This window comes from Pteropus alecto, unplaced genomic scaffold, assembly GCF_000325575.1.
Source record: "Pteropus alecto unplaced genomic scaffold, ASM32557v1 scaffold22, whole genome shotgun sequence".
Lineage (NCBI taxonomy): Eukaryota > Metazoa > Chordata > Mammalia > Chiroptera > Pteropodidae > Pteropus > Pteropus alecto.
In genome coordinates, this window is record NW_006434839.1 from 17,893,827 (window position 1) to 17,910,483 (window position 16,657).

The 16,657-nt window shown below is 37.1% G+C and overlaps 1 pseudogene; it reads right to left on the bottom strand.

Moving 5' to 3' along the window:
- Positions 1 to 2,922: 2,922 nt before the first annotated feature.
- LOC112478826 lies at positions 2,923 to 3,041 on the bottom strand (annotated as a pseudogene).
- Between the last annotated feature and the right edge of the window lie 13,616 nt (positions 3,042 to 16,657).

The following is a 16,657-nucleotide window of genomic DNA, read 5'->3' on the forward strand; positions in this document are numbered from 1 at the left end:
AGCTACTCAGTATGCTTTAATACAGTTCTTTCCTGCTTAAATCATCTCAAGTTGAATTTTGGTTTCAAGCTGGCAACTAAGAATTTTGACTGAGAAATGTTCTGGAAATGCAATGTTAGCAATGCGCTGCAGTGATCTTAAAACATTTTTTGCTCATTTATCTTATACTTTTTTTAAACTAAAAAAAGTTTTAACTAAAACCTCTTTTTGCAAGCCTACTTTAAAATTCTAAATTTTTTATCATAAGTTTATTACAATGAATGTAATTTCTGTCACATAGTATTTTATGTGCTTTAAATATATTTTCATTAAAACTCTGGAGCTGCAGATTTAACACATTATGGCAAAACCCATACCCGTTATCAAACCCATCAGCTGATTTTATTTTTCCATGTAAATAAATGTGTTACCATGCATTCTGTGAGAACCATTGTAATGTCAATCTACTGTGAGCCCTGAGCTTCCCTGTACATCCTTTCTGGGTACACTTCAAATGCAAAGTCTTGATCACTCTACTTTGGCCAATTTTATGTCCCCTCTAGCTCAATTTCTAGGTAATTAAGTATATAATAATATACATTTTCCAGTTCTCTCAAAACTATTTCAGTATGCTTCAGTGACTTTTGGTTATATGCATCTCTGTGTTTAAGGACTTTTTCTGGAATCCTGCCTGTCTATGTGTGGCAGGCCGGAAATGCTGGGGAATTAGCACCCACAGGGAGCAGTCATCCATGGCTGACAAGGTAGATTTTTAAATACCTCAGCCCTCCCTCATTCAGGTAGGATAATTCAGATGGGATATCTCCAGTCATCTGACATAGTAGCTGACTTAATAGTGCACTTCTCATTGGCTGCCTTCCTTTCCTCGTAGCACTTCTCCACTCCCTTATTGATTTTCCCTAAATAAACTACTTATACTTGAAATCTTGCCTCAGGGTCTTTTTTGGAGGAGACACAAACTAAGATAAAAACCACGAATAATTCTTTTCCTTCCAAAGGAATTTGTATCTTACTTGAGTTTGAGGACATCCCTAGCCTAACCCCAGTCCTTGTCATCTGATACTACCAGATCATCTTTTACTGGATCATCCATGATGCAAAGAATGGTACGGGACTTCTGCCACCCTCCACAGATCTATGCAGGCCTCTTTAAATATCCCTGGGTAAGCATTTGCTGCTGCCACCAAAGTTGGTTTACACAAAAACAAAATACCAGTCTATAGTAAACTGTAACTTGGTTGTTGCACTAAAACTTCAGTTAGGCTCAATGATGTAGCAAGATGAAGCGCAGAAATTGCCAGTTATCTGACACAGCAAGAAGTTATTTAATGGAGTTAGGGCAGACTACTGACTGCTGGATGTCACTCATTAAGTCCGAAACGATGTAAATGGCAGAAAGTGACCCCATAGTTCAGAGCCATTCTAACCCACTGATTTCTCTCTCTGGGAGGACGAGGTCATCCAACTCTGGGTGTGCCTCCCGGTTAGTCTATGTCCAAATCTCATGTATATCCTTTGCCTTGCTTGTTTACTGTTTCAAAAGCAAGCAAAAGTGAAAGCACCGTTAGGTGAGTCTGAATTACCATTCTGACCCATTCCCAAACTAGCCAGCCTGTGGGCTGGCCATTGGTAAGTGCCAGCAGTAAACTTATGCATCCCCTAAACATATTGGGCTCTTCAGATAAACGTTTGACAAGTCTGAGCTCACCTTACTCCCCAACACTACAGTGATCTAGTGGCATTTAGAAGTCTGGGCCCAAGTCAGCTTGGTGATTGGGGTGGTGGAAATGAAGGCTTTGAGGTGCCCAGGCCCTTTTCTTGGAGTAACTGGCCACGGGGTGGTGAACCTGCAAGGTTCTGGAGCCTACAGAATAAGTCACTCATTGGAAATGTCAACATTTCCAATATCAGTGGCAGTCAAATACTCAAGCAAACTCCTTCTCCAATCTTCCTCAAATCATGGTGGAATGGTAGTGGCTTACTCCAAGTTTTTGTGAGACTGTCCCTATCATATTCCCCCTTTTGAGTCCTGGGATTTTTTTATAGATCTTTCTGTTTAGAAGAATGTTTTAGGATGGAGGCTCCAGAAGCACATCTTGAAGGAAGGATTTATTTATATGTCAGAGATTTATTAAGGAAGTGTTCCCAAAAGAAATTGCTAAGTGAGGGAAGCAGGAGGGGAGGAAACCAAGCACGGCTGCATTTATAGGCTAGGTCTTGCCCAGGCTGGCCCCTAGGGGAATGCTGGCATGTGAGTTGATGCTGCACAGTTTTGCTGCGTAGTTTTGTCCTCATCTGAGGCAACGGACCTGTGCTTCTATAACCCATACATTGCCAGTCTCGGGAAAGGCTGACTGGGATGGAGGAGGCAAACTTCTAGTTTGCTGGGAGAGAGGTCAAAGCCCAAGTGGCCTAAGGGTGGTAGGATTCTGGAAAGGAGTAGCAGGTCCTCGCCTCAGGAAGTAAAAGCACATGAAGCCAGGAGAGAGGTGCACAGAAACCATGAAGGCAATCAGGGGATCTGGGTGGAGCGCTGACAGTGTCCACTTCAGTGAGTGATTCAAGTGTCTCATCATTTAAGTTTTGGGCATATTTAAAGTGGGAAAATGTTAGGTGGGTCAGAAGATAATTCCAATTAGGTAAAAGATTTAAAAAGTGTATTTCTACTTCTGGTCAACAAAATATACAGCTCCAAAAATCATTCATTTGTAATCAAGGCAATTCTTTTGTTATATTGGCAAAGGCAAGAAAAAGGACCTGTAGAGGATTACACACTGTATAAAAGAAAATTTTTGTGACATTAACAGAACCTATTGTCTGAGCATTTGTTGGCACACTTTATTATTATTATTTATTTGTTTATTGACCTCACAGATTGCAAGGACCTTGTCCTCTTACAATCCCTTATTTTTTTATATTTTACACCTACAGCACCTGGTCTTCCTAGGTGGTCTCCCATCCAAGTACTAACCAGGCCCAACCCTGCTTAGCTTCCGAGATCAGACAGGATCAGGCTTGTTCAGGGTAGCATGGCCATAGATGGCATACTTTATTATTGGAACATTCTTTATTATATATGTAATCCAAGTTTGAGTAGGAGTTGCCATAGCTTGAGGGCACAAAGGAAGTCATATAATAATAATCACTCAGATTTCTCTGTTTCATGCCTAATCTGTCTCATGGAGGATTTCCATCCTCCATTTAAAGTCTTCCTGGCCATTTCTGGGAGTCCATTTGAGGTGTCTCACAATAACTCACTAAAAGTCTTTTCATTTCTTCTATTCCAGATTTCATTATTGGCCATACAATCTTAAGAATTTTCTTTTTTTTTCCTTTTTATTTTCCCCCCTCTTTAACTCCCTCTCCCCCTACTTCTACCCCTGACCTCTGGATGTTGCCATTTCCCCTTAAGAACTGGATCTCTGAAGGCGGGGCGTCTCCTCCCACACACTCGTGGCGTGCACCTGGGGCCTGGCACACCCGGGGCCTGGAGCACCCAGGGTATGGTCTGTGGCTCCACCTGGGGCATGAACGCAGAACCTTCTGCATGTAAAGTAGACGTGCTAACCACTACACTATGGAACCACCCCTTAAGAATTTTCTTAAGGGTGACCCTCTCGACCAGCTCCATGACTTGTGCCTGCAGTGACAAAATAAATATCTCTGGAGATGTGGAGAAATGAAGGAGCAGGGTGCTAACTCCCCAAACTTCCAGAGCTTCAAGCTATCAAGTTTGCCAAAATGATAGTCTATTCTCAGTATCTTTCCTGAGCTAAAGCTATAGTATTCAGATCTTAACTGATGAGGATGACTCCTTGTCTCTATATCAGAGCTTGTTATTGGGTTCTGAAGGAGGGCTGCATAGATACCTGAGTCTCAGAGAATGCTTGTGAAAACAACTCTTTCTTGCTTCTGTCTGTAGCTGGCCCCTTTGCACCCAGGATTTAGACATAAGACCATGGAAATGGGTGAAGAAAAAGTTCCTCTTCATAATCTCTTTCCACTTCATGCAAATGAGCTCATACAAATAGATGACTGTAAATACATCAGAAATTCCCAGACCTGAATTCTAGAAGTTGACACAACTTTATCTTAAATTTGTCTTTCCTGTGAATCCCTCCAAAGGAACCCCCCAGCACCACACACACACATACCCTCACAAACAGAAAAACTCTCTGTAAATATAAATGTAGCAGCAGGATTTAATCTTTTGTACTTGTTCATTCAAAAAATTTTAATGATACTTCGTCATGCCAAGAAATTGAAAAAGTTGTTTGATAAATAGTATCAAGTGAATACGACAGTTTTTTAAAGAAGTTTACCATTCTCCTGGGGGAAAAATATATACATACATACATATAAAACCACCATAGGAAGGCAGAAAGAAAAGTATGCAATGGTGTTTGTTACCACAGTTACTGCTAGAAACAGGCTCTCTTTACGTAGTTAAACTTTTTAGTCCCATTGTGGTTAGTATCTCTTGCTGCTTTAAGTTGCCAAGGTAACAATATCAGGAAAACACAGAACCTGACTTCTTGACCATTGTCAGTTCTACAAATATTCATTGGTGGAGCAAAGTACCAGATGCTTTGATGATCATCGGTTCTCCAGAGCTGCTGCTCTTGAGTTTCCATTGTAAAGACATTACATCTAAAATAAGTAGAAGTAGGTGAGGTATTCTCTCTGTGGGTTCGGGTTGGCAGGTACAGGAATGGAATTACGCACAATTAGCTCATGTTGTAATGGGGGCAGGATCTTGGATGGAAACAAGGAATTTGGAAGGATCCAGTTTTAGCGCCAGTGGATTATTCCTTTTATCCAGTGGTGGAGGGATAGACAAATATCTGAGACTGATTGGGATTGAGAAAATAAATCCGAATTAGGAGACTGATCTAAAATTTCCAGGTTGTTTTAGTAATCAATTACTAACTGATGTCACCTCTTGCCTGAGTCGGGGATGGGTTGCCTAACTTTAATCTAGATGATATTCTTGATATCTCAGTTATTTCACCACTTGGCCTGTTCCCTTAATCATGTCATACTCCCCTCAAGACTCTGCTGTGGCTTCTCACCTGCTGAGGGGCAGATGCAGGCCCACCCACAGATGCCTATCTTACTTCACCATAAATTGTTACACTGCAGTCTACCGATTCATTGAAAATCCTCTTTCTCTAGTTTTCAACCTGATTTTCATAAATTATAAAACCTGAATACTTTCCAACATGTTTTTGTTCTTCTATTAAAAGTTATCCTGAAAAAAAAAAACATTAGAAGAAATGTTTGTTAATTGCAATGATAAAACAGATTTGATTCAGAATTACATGACTAATAATTTAAACTGAAATTATGCATGTTTTACTACCTCCATCCTAATTTATACTTAGTTTGTGAAATGAAAAAAAATTTAGTGTCTAGCTAAGTACAAAAAAAGCAACTCTCAAATCCCTGTTGTTAAACAAAATTTACTTCTTACTCACCTAGAGTCCGATGTGGGTTGAGCAGATTCCCGGGTGGTGCCCTCCTAATAAAGACTCGAAGATCTGGGGTTCTGTCATCCTTAACATTTGCCCTCATAGTCACTGCAGAAAGGAAAGAGAGGACTTTGGAATTATATAAGGTATTCGAAAAGGTTACACCTTGATGTGGTTTTCATCACTTTGCTCTATATCTTAGTGTCGAGAAGAACTAAGTCACAATACCCAACCAAACAGCACAGGAGACTAGTAAATGTAGTCAACCTTATGCCTGGCAGAGGAGGGGAATTGGTAGACATCTAGCCTCTCTGTGCTGTGTTTCAGAAAGCATCTAGAATTAATGCTTTCATTTTACGCATGGATAAAACAACTAAAGGATTTGGTTAAAAAACTTGTTTAAGATTACACAAATGCTCAGTGGTAAAACTAATCCAGAACTCAGGCTGCCTAAACACAGTAGTTCCTCTGATGTTCTAGATTATCTTTCTATACTGGCTGGGAGGCTTTGGGTTGCAAATGACGGAAAACTAGAACCAAAATGGATTAAGAAAAAAAAATGCAGGTATATATAGAGTCATATAACTGAATTGCCCACAGACTGTCTGACTTTAGGCTTTTGGGGAGTCTTAATTCACAGGTTCATGATGCCATCGGGACACCAACTCCATTTTGATTCTTGTAGCTCTGTCCTCCAGGTGCTGGACTCAGTTTCATGCTGGATCCTCTCATGGTGGCATTAATGGACCTCACATTCTTCTCACACTGTGAGCTCAAGTCTCTAAAGCTCTCAAAGAAGAAAAGGAAGCTGCATTCATAGGAGTCCTTAGTAAATCTCTGGCATATTATTGGTCAAAATGTGATGCATGCCTATCCTTGAACAGTAACTGTGGTCAGGTGTAAGATGCTCTGCTGAACTTAACCTGAGGGTGAGATATTCTTCAAAACACATGGCTGCTTTATACCGGGGATGGGTGAGTTCTATAGAAAATGAAGTCCTTCGGATTGGACAAAAAGTGAAAATGGAGCTAAGGAAGAGGTCAAGAAATATCCACTTTTCCCTAAGATATAATTAAAAGTAATGCAACAAAGTTCCAATATTCAGACGCTAAGTAGCTCATAGATCCAGTTATGCTGAGTCAGTCATATTCCCTATATATAATATCTGTAGGACCTTTTTTTCATTTTGAATTTGCTTGAGGTTGTTTATGTAACTATGAACCTAAGTTTGAAAATAAAGATTTAAAGGTAACAGCATTTACAACTGCTGTTTTTTTAATGAGACATCCTAAAAATCTATGGTTCAAAATATTTATTTTTTCTAGGGATTTGTGCTCACAAACTTTTTGGACAAAGATCATACCCAGGGCCACTGCTAGGACAGAGAATCTTTTTTGAGGCTTCTCTTACAATGTTGTCTGTAGCAGATCAGTTCCCCTATACATTTTTAAATAGCCCCTGAAAATATACTCTTTGTACTTTTGCCAAGAAACCTCATAATTTCTTATTATTTTCTTTCTCTTAATAATTACTTTCAAACATTTTACTACATCTTAAGATGTTATACATATTGAATAGAATGAGTTGTGTAAAATAAACATTTTTTGTAGGTCCAAAAGACCTATATCTTTTTATGCCTCAGAAAATGTTTTAAAATGTTTTAAAACTTGCTACCTACACAGCAAAAAAAAAAAAAATAATGGTTTAATGATAGCCCTTCAATGCGCCATCAGAACTCTTTTATACAATTTCATAAAAGACACACTAGATTATTTTCACAGAGAATTGGTCTCATTTTAAAGATATTATCCTAAGGAACATTCCATATAAACAACTCATATTTTCTATAGTCTTTTTGTTTGTTTCTTTTAAAGGTTGAACTAGCATTGACATCAGGGTTTGATGAATAAGAGCAATGCCGATGTTAAAACAAGGTAATACTTTTGCAATCTTCAGTAACAGGCCATGATTGCATGGGCTATTAGACCTTACATAAGATAAAAAACAATGTCATATTTTAACAGCTATGGTAATAAATGGTGGCATGTATATAGTAGTGAAATGAGTTGTTAAATAATATTCTTATTGGTTATTTTTACTTATGTCAGGTATAGAGTGGATTACTAATTAATGGTAGTAAGATAAAGTATCCTTTAAAAATAAATGTAGGTAAAGAAGTGAATTTATTCAAAGAAAAAATAAATGATGACATTATAGTTGTCCTTAGATACAGTAAAAATCCTGAAAGTGATAGAGGTATGACTGAAATTTGGGAAAGGTTGTCTCTGCTCCTCAGCATGTGCTAATGGATTTATAAATAGGAATGAACTGTTATTTTCTATATGGAGGTGATCCTAGATGTCCCCAAAGAGCTCTGAAGTTAAACAAGAACAAGTGTAATGCACTCAGCAGAGAAATGCAGTTATCTTAGAGCTGTATCTGCTCCTAGGCAGAAAGGCATTAACATCTATGAAGAATGGATTTGTACTTTAGAAGAAGTATGTTTAGAAATAAAAGTGTAGAAAAGGGAAATTTGCAAGATGGCATGCCTTCACCTGAAGAGAGAATCTTCTTTTAGGCCAATTCAAGAAGCTACTTGACAAGGATATGCTATTGTCACATGAAAGCCAGTTGCCATGACACATTCCAGTAATGTAACTTCGGTTCTGCTTCCTTGTTTTCCAAATACCTTTGTGATAATTGGGCTCACAGGTATCTAGACTGATTGGCAATTACACTCCTTATTATAAATAGATAAAGAGGCTTAAATAGCAGTCTCTGGTGAGCTTTGTTAATTTATTCACTTTGATGAGATTAGATTCTGTGTGAAAGATTGAAAGACAGATCTGGACCTTGTGACTGGATCAAGATACATGCTTACTTTGTGGGGATCTATCTGGGTGAGCAGCACACCTGAAAAATACCTAGGTCTCATGGTCACCTTTTCTCAACTTTAATTCTACCGTTCATGCTATTTGTGATTTAAACCAAACTCTTAATATTATTTTTATACTATGTTAATATATGAGATATTTTCCAGATAGTTCCTTAAGAAAAAAAAGATATTTATTTCTGTCATTTAATTTTGATAATATAAGGACTCACTGTTTTGCAAAAATGCTGAGTTATTTGAATACTCACCTGGCCTGAAATTGAAGCATCGGACAACTTAAATATTTTTCAAACTACTCCATATCTTTCTCTTCTTCATTGCCAATATATTTGAATGAGCCATTTGCTCTCTCTGCCTCCACTTCTTCAGTGCCAAGTGTTCCTCTCCATCCCCCACCATCTGGCTCGCACCCCCATTATTCTGCTGAAACTTTCTCCTAGGTTCTGACTGATATAATAGATAGGGTTCTTAATCCTCATTCTACTTCACTTGTCTACAGAGTTGAATGGTATGTTTTATTCCCTTCTTTGGAAAACATACCTTTATTCCCAGGACCTGCTGTCATTTAATTATCCTCCTGATAGCTTATACCCCTCTCTCTCTCTTTTAATGTTTTTTACTGAAAGCTTTAAAAAAGAAAGAAAGAAAGAAAGAAAGAAAGAAAGAAAGAAAGAAAGAAAGAAAGAAAGAAAGAAAGGAAGGAAGGAAGGAAGGAAGGAGAAAGAAAGAAAGAAAGAAAGAAAGAAAGAAAGAAAGAAAGAAAGAAAGAAAGAAAGAAAGAAAGAAAGAAATATAATATGGTAGATATTCTTTTCCTCTTGTCTCCTATTCTGAAGTTGTATCATCATTAATACGCTTTTCTACATTTGTGTGTCTGCATATGTCTCACGACAACTGGCTTTCACGTGACAACAGCATATTCTTGTCAAGTGGCTTCTTGAATTGGCCTAAAAGAAGGTTCTCTCTTCAGGTGAAGGCATGCCATCTTGTAAATTTCCCTTTTCTACACCTTTATTTCTAAACACACTTTTTCTAAAGTACAAATCCATTCCTTAGAAATGTTAATGTATACTATTTTATATTTTAAAATTTCACATATATGGTATGTTATAGCATCCTTTGTAGCTTGCTTTTCCCAAACATTATGTATTTGAGATTTATTTATTTTGATGTATCTAGATTTAATTTATTTTAATTCCTCCGTAATCTTCTGTTTATGAGTTAATGACAGTTTCAACTACCCTTTAAATACACTTTTTTTTATTAAGACTTACATTTTCTAGGGCAGTTTTAGGTTCACAGCGAAATTCACGCATGCATTATAAACATTCCCCACTGGGAAGGTACATTATAACCAATGAACCTACACTGACACATCATAATCACCCTAAGTCCATAGTTCACATTACTGTTCATTTTTGATGTTGTATGTTGTATGGGTTTGGGCAATGTATATGACATGTATCCATCATTACAATATCATATAAAATAGTTTCACTGTCCTAAAATCCTGTTTCTTCTACCTATTCATCCCTTACCCCCTCCCAACCCCCACAAGCAGTGATCTTTTTACCGTCTCCATACTTTTGTCTTTTCCAGAATGTCATATAGTTGGAATCATACAGTATGTGACCTTTTCAGGTTGACTTCCTTCACTTAGTAATATATATTTAAGGTTCCTCTATGTCTTTCCATGGTATTATAGCTCATTCTATTTTAGTGCTGAATAATATTCCATTTTCTGTGTGCGCCAAAGTTTTCGTTTTTGTTTTTGTTTTTATCCATTCATCTACTGAATGACATCTTGGTTGCTTCTAAGTATTGGCAATTATGAATAAAGCTGTTGTAAACATCTGTGCAGATTTTTTTGTGGACACAGGCTATTTATTAATACAGGTTTAATATAAGCATTCAATACTTAATACACTTTTTCTACACTTAATATTCCTTAATACACTTTTTTAATTTTACATTTGCTTAAGCGATTTCGTCTATTTCCATAGCACCAGCTATCAATTATAGATCAATGAACAAAAAAGTCCATTAGCCTTAGAGATCAATTTGGTGATAAGTTGAGCAAACTTCTTACACATTTCTTGTAGGTATTGAACTTGTCCAAAATGAAAATCATTATTATTCTTGGAGACTTTCTCTTCTCCCACTCCTTTTCTACCATAATTGAGAGCACTACTACTCTTCTGTCACCCAAAATAGACAACTTGGAGTCATTTTTTTAACCTATTTCTATCTCTTTTTCTCATATCTAATTGTTTATTGAGTCCTTCCGTTTCTGTACACAAACTGACTCATTTTTTTTCTCTTTTCCATGTTTACTATGATTAGTTTAGATCAGACGTTCATCATTCTTATCTGAACTATCACAATTCCCCTTCAAATATTTTTCATGCATCTAATTTGTCCCCATTATTATTTATCCTTCATCATGCTCCAGAGTTATCTTTCTAAAACAGGCTGGTAAACTTTTCTGTAAATAGATAGATAGTAAATATTTTAGACTTTAAGGATCATAGGTCTCTACTGCAGCTACTTAACCCTGCCATTGTTACATGCTAGTATCCATTGACAGTACATAAATGAACAGAAGTGGCTGTGTTCCAATACAATTTTATTTACAAAAACAGTCAATAGGCTAGACTTGGCCCAAGGGCTGTAGTTTGCCGACCCCTGTCCTACTCATAATTTGGATCATGTTATGATCCAAAAGCCTTTCTATTTTCTATATAACAATATTTACCATCCTTCTAAATCTGGCATCATCCCTAATTTAGCACTGAGGGTCAATTGCCTCAATCTCTGAAATTTTCATCTATATTCTGATATATTACTGCTATCTGATGATTACCGCTATTTGATGAAAATGGGAAGATGGTTCATTGGCAGGTAGGCTTGGGGATTTGGTCATGGGAGGATGAGAACACTTCCATATGATCATTCCATATTCTCAATAAACTATGGACTAGGATACCTGCTGAGAGATAAAAGTGGGAGAGGTGGAGTAGAAAATGAAGAGAGAGGAACCAGATCAACAGGATCATCCCGGGATGTAGAAAAGTAAACTTACTAGAGAAATGCTGCAAGATTTCTGGGCCATATCAAGATTCAAACTGTGAACTAAAATTGTGACTTTAAAGGCAAATTAGTCATCTGATTATTTAACTTCAGTGATTTCTAACACTCTCCTGTTTAGGCATAAACAGGAGAAAGTCTGAAGCAAGGTGATTGGGGTTTCGTAAGGTGAGTTCAATTGAGGGAAAGAAGAAACTGAAAGTTAAAAGTATTTGCAAGGGGGCACTATGTTGATGATAATGGAATCTGTGCTGAACAAGATGAGAAGTGAAGACAGGATAAGACTATTGGATAAAGTGATAGAATGAAAGGATCGAGTGGCCCCGCACCATCGAAGAACTACATGGTTATATGGAATTACTTGTATCAATGAACTGAATGCATAGGAGCTGTAGTAGAAAACTTAAAGATTTTTCTATTTAAAATCTTTGAAAAGGTTTGTACTTTTAAGAGAGGTAAAGGTCCAGTGTGTGACTATAAAATGGACGACTTAAGTGGGAAAAGCAAAATGTCAATGGAATATGGAGATCAAGAAACTGAGAAGCTAGGGCTTTTTGATGGGTCATCCTCTTAAGTATTGAAATCGCCAAGGATAAAGGAAGAGACTGGGTGGAATGGAAAACTCCTTTCTAGGAACAGAAGACTAGTGGATGAAGAAGTTGGCAGAAGAGTGTAAGAACATGTAGGAAGCAGTGGTATATCCAGATGACATCAGCATTGAAAGAAGGGCGATTTTTGCAGGAGGGAAAAGGTGAGATAATTTGGAAGTAGCAGTGGGGAGCAAGAAAGGCACCTACTTCAACTCTTGGCCCTGACATTCAATGTTTGCTCAGGGCACAGGTAGGTTTAAAGTAAGGCAAGGAAGTGAAGAGAAGTGAAGGTGAGGGAAAAAAGGGAGTTGCTGCTCACAGACTGTAGTCACAAGAGACACTTGGAGGGTTTTGTTGTTGTTGTTGTTGTTGTTGTTATTGTTGTTTCTGAAGGGAAGGATGTAGGCTAAACAGAGGTCATGAGTTAAGAGTTTATGAGAAAAAGAATGACTTAGGCTGGGATTGCAGATTAATGGAGATGTGATGTGTGATGGGACTGGTCTTGAGAGGTCACCTCGTAATACTCTTGGTGGCGTTTCAGTTTCAGGCACTAACTTATGGTGTGGTTTTAAGACTAACAGTTATTTTCTGAGCAGCTGAGAGTTCTAAAATTATCTTCCACAATTAGCTCTATTACCTTGGACAAGGTGCTGACCCTGTCAAATCTCAATTTCTCCATCTATGCAATGAAGAATTGGTCTAAATCATCTCGAACTTTTTCAGGCATTTTAAATATCTGGTGTAAAGAAATGGGGTCATGCCACTGGTAAGTTTGCAGTATTAGAAATAAATATTCATCTTGCAAATCAATGATCTATCAGGAGCTATTATTAGGAAGAATGAGAAATATCTGCAAGTTTATACATCTGCTACATTTGGCTTCAAAGCATGTTAATGATCTCAACAAAACAGATAAGTGACAGAACAATTCAGCATAATTTAGAGACATTTGGCTATGCCTTCCTGCTAAAGCAAATACACTTTGTAATTCATAAATATGAATTGGTAATAGATTTATGATATCTCAAATGTTAATTAGTAATTAAAATTGAAACTGAATTTCCAACCCTTATCTCTCACCCTTCTTTCTTTCTTTTGTCTCTCCATCCAATCTGTATTGTTAGTTAACTGTATTATTGTTATAACAGTGGGATAAAGTATGAGTGAGACTTTTTAAAGTTTACATCACAATTGGTGAAGGCAATAAGTTAATGAGGAGGTACATTCAATCAATAACAAAAATGCTTTTTTCACACTTTTATTAACATTTAGATATTTCCTATGTGGGTGTCAAGAGCGAGTGTCCCTGGAATGTGCCACCCTGGCAGGCAGATTATTTCAAATTGAAATTAATTAAAGCCCAACAAAATCAGGAAGAATTTTTTACTTCCCCATTTTCTTAAAGAGATTCAGATAGAAAAAGACATGCTTTAGAAAGGGAACCTTGGCATAAGCACCTTAATCATTTTCACCCTAAATTGTTCAGGAAGACTCCAAGCATGTTTACTGGATTATCTCCTGTGTTCCATTGTTTCCAAGTTGCCCAGCAAGAATTTGCCTGTCGTGTGTGTTCCACTCTTTCTCAACTATCTGTAAACACCCATTCTCATTTCTGAAATCTAATACCCCACCCCACCTTTTTTCTTCTTTGTCCAATATATCCAATGTTGCCTCACTGTCTTTGGAATTTTCATGCTTGTATGAATTCCCTGTGGGTACATATGAAACATTTGATTTTCTGCTGTTAGCCTGCCGTATGTTGTTTGAATTATTTAACCAGCCCGAGGAACTAAAGGAGTAAGGGGAACATTTTCCCAGCCCCAACACCTACTAACCTACTGGTAGAATTAATGGCTTAATTCAGTCAACCCTGTAATCACACTAATAACCTACTGTTTAAAAACTGCTTATTCCAATCTAAATTGTGGAAAGATTTTGGACCCAATCAGAAGATGAATCCTGTAGCTGAGAAGCTTATGCTGAGGTCTTCCTGTTCAGCCAAGTTAGGCATCCCCATAGGTATTTTGTTGAATGGCTAGACTCTTCAAGGAGAGAGGTCTCTAAGGAAAAAAGCAACAAAGCTTATGGTTGGCAGGGAAAGGACATTGCATAAAAACAAAGAGAGTAATGTGGACATTATATATTCGTTACATATTCCTTATTTGCAAATAAAATTTCTATATATTAGAACTAAAAGCCTTATAAATGTGAATTAATTTCACTCAATTAGGCAAAAAGTTATAAATTGAAGTAGGTGGAAAATGTATTTGCATATGATGAAAGTGATTCAGAAGTTTATTTATCTTGTGATATTGAGTTAATTTTAAGTTTTTGTATTTGAGGAATGGCATATTAGCTTATTTTTTTCCTAGGTATTGCACCTATAGTTTGGGTAATTGCCCACTAGATGGCAGAGCTGCGATTTGAGTAAATGTCACAAGACATAAGTGAACAGTCCCTAGGTATAGGCAATTGAAAGAGCCTGGAATTCTTTGCAATACAGCTTAAAGGCACAAGTTAAGCACATACTTATGTATTAGGTTTTTTTGTAAGTGGGCCGAATATTACATGATCTCCATCACCAAAGAGATGATAGTCTTGTAGCCAGAAATATGTATGGGTTTTTTTGTTGTTGTTTGTTTATTTTATTTGTTTGTTTTTGTTTTTGTTTTTTGTCTTTTTGTGGGGTTTTTGTTTTTTTTTGTATTTTCAAGCACTGTAATAGAATGTGAAATACTGTTACAGGTTTTTTTTTATTTGAAAGTATAATGGGAACATAGGAACTATTACTAATAATAATTTAGCCTATGATGATGTTGAGGCAAGATGTTCTTAGAAAGTTATAAAGTAAAAGTCTAAGAATTGCTTATCACCTAAAAAAAAATAAAACAATTCTAAAACAAAACAAAAAAAATTCTACAATAAAAAGATAACTAATTGTAATAAAGTGGCAATATAAAATTTAAAATTAAAAAAATCTAATTCTTATCTAATTCTTACTTCTAATCCAGTGGTTCTCCACCAGGGACAATTTTGCCTTCCATAGTACATTTGGCAATGTCTGGAGACATTTTTGGTTGTGAGAATTGGAGACAAGGTGCTACTGGCATTGTGAGAAGAGGTTAGAGATGCTGCTAAACAGCCCACTACTCACAGGACAGGCCTTTACAAGAAAAAAATTATCCGGCTCAATATATCAATAGTACCAAAGTATTGTAAATATACACCAATGTATCCAGAGGTTTAAAAATGGGCAGGAGAACACCAGTAAAAGTTCAGCATTTAGGAATGGGTTCTGTTTGGAACATGAAAACTAGATTTTTTTGTATCAAAATCAGGAGCAGATGAGGTCTGGTGTTTGTAAAGAAAGGCTAGAAATAATACCTCGGATTAAAGATATTTGGGCAAGCCCCTCCACAACATTTGAATATGGACAGTTGGAGCTCAGACAACACAAGCTCGATTTTGCCTTGGCAAATAAGGGCTAGAGGGGGTGGTACAGTGGCCAGAGTCTACACTGTAGTACATGCAGACCAGGGTTGAGATCTCAGCTTTGGCATTTACTAGCTGGGGGTCTCATTTTACTTTCCAAGTTTTCATTCCTTTAAAATGGAGAAACTTGTTGAAAGGATTAGAAATGTATGTTAAGTGCCTAGGACATAAAAAGTGCTTCATAAATGATATTTAAAGTTATTGAGATATTATTAAAAACTCTAATTATACTTCTCCTATCCGAGCTGTCTTTGCCCATTTTGGAAAATTGGTTAGTCAGGATACATGCATAATATTGAAAATAGAAGAACATATGAATTGTGGGATGAGAAGAAGAAAAGTAAATGACAAAACACAAATGAAACTTTTCTAAGGCATCATTGGGAGAAGTATTGAAAGCTGAATCAGAATCACTAAGCTCTCTGAACAATATTCCTATCTATTAGGAAGGAGATAGCTGATATTTCTGTGAGGAGGGCGAGGGGGTGGAAGGGAGGATGCTGCTAGGATTAGCAGTCTGGTTAAATCCAACTCCCTGTCGCATTTGCACCCACACAGCTGAGCAGAATGCAGCACATAATGATGCGGACTACTTTCACTTGTCCTCATGACCACTGTCTCTAAGTAGATGAGATTGCCCTGCAGTGATACCATATATATCCCCAATCCTTGTTGACGACGTCATGCTTTCCGACCTCTCTTCAAACCACCAATGCCTCCTTCCATCATAATCTCTCTTTGCTGATGACCTTGGTTTCTGTTTCACTGGCAAAATAGAAGCTTTCAGAGAACTGCCATGAACTCTCCCACCTCATCTACTTACCTCTTGCATCTGTGTCTATTCTCTCTTCCTTCTTTCCTGTTACTAAGAATGAATTTGTACTATCTCTACTCTTAACTAAGGCCAACCACTCACTGATGCACTATATTCCATCTCTTCACCTATAAAAGCCATGACTCTAGTAATTCTCACTCATTCTTAGATTATAATTATCCCCTCTCTTTTGGATCATTCCCAACAGCATACCAATGGATGTTATTTCTCCCATTAAAAAAAAATTACTGTGCCAGCTTTATTTTGCTGCTTTTTAAAAAACAAAACTCCTTAAAAGAATTATCTTTAT